General features: G+C 35.4%; 1 pseudogene across 1 annotated transcript; it reads left to right on the top strand.

The window, feature by feature from the left end:
• Nucleotides 1-2,425: 2,425 nt before the first annotated feature.
• LOC147558023 (metal tolerance protein A1 pseudogene) lies at nucleotides 2,426-4,591 on the top strand (annotated as a pseudogene). Its single transcript, XR_015234240.1, has 2 exons — nucleotides 2,426-3,119; nucleotides 3,290-4,591. The product of XR_015234240.1 is annotated as a metal tolerance protein A1 pseudogene (transcript).
• The last annotated feature ends 1,555 nt before the right edge of the window (nucleotides 4,592-6,146 follow it).

Genomic DNA, 6,146 nt, shown 5'->3' with positions numbered 1-6,146 from the left:
ACCGTACCCGATTTTCGTACCCTTTTTGGGTGGATTCGCGATCCAGTACCCCAAAATTAGTGTACCAGATTGTTTAGTCTTAGTTAACCTAAAATCTTTGTAGAGAACTCTAAATTCGACTAATTGGGTAGTCAACTACAAGAATTTTTTCAAATAGCTTGTTTGATTGTAAGTTTTATGAAAAAAGAATGTCCACGAATAGGTGTATCTATTATATATGCATCATAAATAGTATATATTGTCCAGGAAAATAGCCCAAAACGAACTGAAACTGAAAAAGGCATACCGAAGAAGTATACCCTTAGCATACCCAATTCACCAATGGTAGCGAACCGCGTACCGGTACCCGTACCACGTACCGATACCCGTACTACGTACCGGAGCGATCCACGTACCAGGTAACTTTGATCCACTCCCTATTTATCAACCGTCGAATTAGATCTCAGAAAAAAAAGACATGTGCTTCAATCGCTCATATCGCGAAGTGCAAAGTGCGCGACCAAGACGCCCTAAAGTCCCATTTTCCCACGCCACACAAGCGTGTGTACGTGTTGCGAGGTGCAAACCAATAAGGAAAAAAAATATTCTCCCTCCACCTTTTGATGTTGGACTATCTAGTTCACACTTAGTTTAGTAGTTCTTTTCTAATACCAACTTGACACATTAATAACTTATTTATTAGGAATCGTTTTTGGACAAGCTTTAGATCTAACTTCAAGAGCTCGACGAGACAAATCCAACGATTCATCTAGCTCTTGATTCGAATTACGTTTGGTCCCTCAAAATCATGAAATGTAGTTCCAACTAAATCCTAGCTTAGGTTCAATTCCAACATGTACAAACTCCATATTATTAGGCTCAACTTGGTATCTGAAGGAACTTTTGCAAATTCGTGCATCATTTATGTTTTCCTCCTTCTACTTATCTACATAAAATATAGTAGGTTGTAGTAATTTAATTGATTGGGGCGGGTTAGTCCAAAGAGTAAGATTAAATAGTAGAAAAATCAACTGATATTTTGAAATGAATGTCAAGTCCAAAAATATGTGACAGGTGTAACACTACAACCCGTGTTATATTAGCCCGGAGCAAGGATCCTTTTGCCAATAAAGAAATGCCTTTTCGAGAGCTTCATTGGGTGTTCACTTTGTTGGATGTCCAACTTAACATATGATTCCGGGTCAAAGGCACCACCGAGCACGTTGGCGCCTGGGCCATGTCCCGACATAGATGTGTTCCACTCTCTCTAATTTTTGTTTTGAACGGTTGAATTAGGAACAAGTAGAGTTAGGGAAGGTGGGCAATATACGGACAATCAAATATCTTATGTGGACAACTGTTTTTGGGTCAGGACAAGTCACGTGTGTCCAACTTGCATTTACTAGAGGGACAAAACTATTAGGGTTAAAATGTTAAAATAATAAATTTTTTGAGGATCATAGACAAATATAATACTTTAGATTAAAAGAAGAAACTAATTTTGCTATTCTTCTTCTTCGTCCTCCCTAAAGTCCTAAGAAGCACCTTGATGTTGAGCTACTCTTGATGAAGATGAAACTCTATCTATATATATCTCTCTCTCTCCGTAAGTATTTTTAGAAATCTAAGCAAAAGAGATAAAATAGAACCAGATGCAAACCCTAAGAAGTAAAAGACAAACTTGCAATAATAGATCAGTGATGAAAGTCCCAAATGAAGATTCTGTCCGCTTCTCCTTCTCATTCATTACTGATGATGAAGAAGGTTTTAATTGTTGATTTTGGTGGTCTTTTATTGCTTTCTATTAAGGACTTTAGTACCCGATGATGGGCAAATACTACAGCACTTCATTTCATCTAGGTATTTGATTAATAGAACTTTAGAGTTCATATAAGTTATCTGCCAACAGTAAAAAAAGAAGTAATTAAAGAGCTACTAAGAACTTAATAGAGGACAGTAATGGTATGGAATCACATATTCCCACTAGAAAATCTCGCTCATATGATCTTCCATCTTTAATCGTATCTTCTTCCTCTGATTTATTTTCTACCCTCTTGCCTCCGTCTCTGAATCAACAAACAGATCCACTGGCTACGGTGGAAATTTTTTTTGTGTTACTCGTTTTCCTTCTCTTGTAAACAAATCCATGGTCATTACAAATCTCATTGATCTTCCTCCCATGATCTTACTAGTTCTTCTCCTGCCATGCCGTTTGGTGTTCCACCATTGAAGAAGAAGAAGTCGAAGGTCTTTCTTAGGGTTTGTGGCAGAAAAACTGGGACTTAAAGTAAAAAATTCAAATTCTTGGAGGGCACGAGTCAAATATATTAGAGTGATGTCCCTCTAAAAATTGTTGTCCATCTATGATTTTTTTAATTTTTTTTTTGTCCACATAAATTTGTTGTCCACATAAAATATTTGATTGTCCATATATTGCCCACCTTAGGGAAAACCTAGTTTTTTAATTTAAAAACTAGGATGGGGTGATATCGGGCTTTTAATATGGGTAGTAATATCGGGTCCATTACTCGTGTTATACGAGCGGGTAAAATTATTTTGATGAAGCCTAAGCTCGCCTTGCCTTTCAACTATAGTCTGGCCGGGCGTTCACTATCCATGGTGGACTTATGGTTGAACGTTTTTGCGTCGGACCTGAGTGTTCCGAGCCAAGTTTCGTCAGTGTGCAGAATTCCCACACTTAGCCTAAACTCAATGTCAAATGCGCTCCTAAATGCCTACAGTCATATCAAGGAGGCCTACTGAAATCAAGAGGTGGCCCATGAAGATCCAGGTCCATGGGGTTTGTCACGGAGCCCTAGCTCTCTTGCCTGGAACTAATTAGCAGTGTGCCAGTGCCGATTGCCAGAATGATATGACTGTTAAATATGGTAATATTGTCAGCCTATTTATGTCCTAAGAAAATATATTTGATTGTCTAGGATTTGACTAGTTCAACGGTCTCGATCTTGTGACTTCAAATCAAACGGTAAACGACGTTTGAGGAAATTGCAGAAAATCCAAGTTTTAATAAAGAATGAAAATGGCTGCGTCACTTTTCCCTTTTTGATGTCATCTTTCCCCTTCTCTCTCTCTCTCTCTCTCTCTCTCTTTCATCTACGTCTGCAGAAGTTCTTTCCAAGGTAAAAACGATTAACACTGTATTCCATTTTGATTTGATCTGCAACTGTTTCTAATCATCGATTTCAGAAGTTATTTTGTCTGATCTCACCATGAAATCATTCAATTTTGTACTTTTCCTCTTTTCAGATCTCCCCTTTTCTTCTAATCTGATTTTACCCTTATTTTGTAGTTTGAATTGATCCAAGAAACATGGAAGATCAAGAATTGGTAGAATTAATCAAAACAGAAAACAACCCAAACCCAGAATCTGAAATTCTGAAAATTTCTGAAGAAAAACAAGTTCTTTCATTACCATCTTCATGTTGTTCTTCTAACCCAATTTGTGTATTTTCAAGACAATCAAATCACAGTGCCGAATCAGAAGATCGATTTAAATCTGGTAAAAAACTTTGTGGGTTAATTCTCTTTTGTCTAACTTTTATTCTAATAGAAATTATTGGAGGGATTAAGGCAAATAGTTTAGCAGTTCTTGCTGATGCTGCTCACTTACTCACTGATGTTGTTGGATTTACTGTCTCTCTCTACACTGTTTGGGCATCTGGTTGGGAACCAACAAAAAATCACTCATTTGGGTTTTTCAGATTTGAAGTTTTAGGTGCACTTTTCTCTGTTCAACTCATTTGGTTGATTTCTGGTGTCTTAATTTATGAAGCTGTTAATAGAATTCTAGTCAAAGAAACAATTGTGAATGGAAAACTCATGTTCATTACTGCTGTATTTGGAGTTCTTATCAACTTAATGATGGTTAAATGGCTTGGACATGATCATATCCACCATGGGTGTAATAGTGAAGAAGATCATAATCACGAAAACGAAGATTCGGATAAGGTGAATCTAGTTTCGGGTTCATCGGATGAGCATCAATGTGAGATCGAAAACCCTCACAACCACCACCACCACATCCACCACCACCACCACCACCATGACCAAAGTGTTCAAAGTTCAAAGAGTTTAGATTGGATAATTCTACCCATGAAAGAGTTGAGACAAAAACATGTAAATATGAATCTTCAAGGTGCTTATTTACATATCTTAGGTGATTTGATTCAATCAATTGGAGTTATGATTGGTGGAGCTATAATTTGGGCAAAACCAGAATGGTTAATTGTTGATCTTATTTGTACTCTTTGCTTCACTGTTTTAGTTCTTTTCACTACTATAAGTATGTTAAGAAACTTATTATCGATATTGACCGAAAGTTCTCCAAAGGGTATTAATGTTGTTGAACTTGAAGCGGGTATTCGAAGTATACATGGAGTTGTTGATGTTCATGATCTTCATGTTTGGTCTATTTCAGTAGGAAAGATTTTAATGTCTTGTCATTTAATAGCTGAAAAGGATTTTAACTTAAAAGAAATTCTTCATAGTACTAGAGTTTATTGTGAAAGAAGTTATGGAATTCATCATGTAACTGTACAGATTGAACAATAGCAACTATAATACAGATCGATACATAATTTTCTTCTTCTTCTATAATTTCTAGTTTTCGGTTAGATCAAGTCACTTATAGTTCTTAATTATCTTATAAGTGAGTGTGTTTTCCCGCACTTTGGTGTCTACATGTTATCTTATTAGATGGAAGCTACATTGTTTCTTCAGTAGAGGGTGTTTGATTTTTGCACTTATTAGATGGCAAGCAACATCAGTTCAAACCCAACTTACAAGGGTCAGGGTAGGCCAAGTTTTTTTTTTCTATGAGATAGCCATGGCCACTTGACACCACCTCTAAAATAAGCATTTCTGACTAGGACTTTAATAGAAAACTGGTAATTTGCCTCCAAATGTTATTCCAAAATCAAAACAAAAATTAAGGTGGATGGCCTAATCTATTATACAACACAACTGTTTGTTGACTACCACAAACCCCCATGACAAGACAAGTGGTCGCGGTCTGTTTTGTTTATTTGTTTAATCTCAAAGAAGAAAAAATCGAAGACTTGGAGCAGAATTCCTTACTTTATGTTTTCCTTGTATTGTAATGACACTTTATTAGCTTAATAAATTTGTATCTCTTAACAAAAAAAAAAAAAATACTAACCTTTTGATCTCTTGTCAAAATAAATGTGGATGCTTCATTTCTAGACTTGAATCAGACAACTGGTATTAGTCTTGTTATCCATGACAATGAATCGAAACTAGTCGAAGCGGCAACTTTCACTACGAGATGCAGAAACTCAGAAGAAGGTGAGGCAATAGCAATCCTAAAAGGTATACAATGGGCAGAATCTCATGAATATAAAAGAATTATAATCGAAAATGACAACATCAATATCATAAAATTCCTTCAAAAAGGAAAGAACAATATCCAATGGCAATCTCAAGTGCATATGAACAAAATTCTAGAAATAAAAAACAGATTGAATATAGTCAAATTCTCTCACACCAGCAGGAAATTCAATGGAGTGGCAGACAAGCTGGCAAAATGGGCTCGCAAGAAAAACAGATCGAAGACTTGGAAACATGTTCCTTATTTTCTTTGTAAAATGTATTGTAATAGAACTCTGATTTCCATCTAATATAGTTTATCATTTCAACAAAAAAAAAAAAAAAAAAAACCTTTTGATCTCTTGCCTTCTCGCCATTTCCAAAAAAAATTCACCTTTATCTCATAAAAAATAATAATTATATACTTGTTTTGATCAATAGAATCTCCCAAGTTTGTTTAGTTCTCATTTGTAAACCTAATTTTCATTATTTTGAGAATATCAATAAGTTCTATCACTTATTCTCTTTGTATTATGTTTTTAGAGCCTGCTCAGAGTGTTGATGAAATAGAGATCATTTCTTCCTAATAGGTCTAATTGTGGTTTTCTATTTGCACTATTTTGACTGATAATCACCTGTTGTGTTGTAAGTATTGTAGCCTAATTCGTGTTTTCTTCTTGTAATGAAATCCCATAGATTATCAAGTACCAACATATTTTTGTCATATCTTTAATATTAATGATATGATATTTCTCAAGTCAAATTAGATTCTCACGATTGCCCATCATCTATTACTCAATTTTGATCAAGTAAGTTTGAAT

Source organism: Eschscholzia californica, unplaced genomic scaffold (genome assembly GCF_041429995.1).
Source record: "Eschscholzia californica isolate CP2 unplaced genomic scaffold, dmEscCali1.0.p SCAF_2, whole genome shotgun sequence".
NCBI classification, from domain to species: domain Eukaryota; kingdom Viridiplantae; phylum Streptophyta; class Magnoliopsida; order Ranunculales; family Papaveraceae; genus Eschscholzia; species Eschscholzia californica.
The sequence above is the reverse complement of the archived record's forward strand: the minus strand, read 5'-3'. Positions and strand labels throughout refer to the sequence as shown.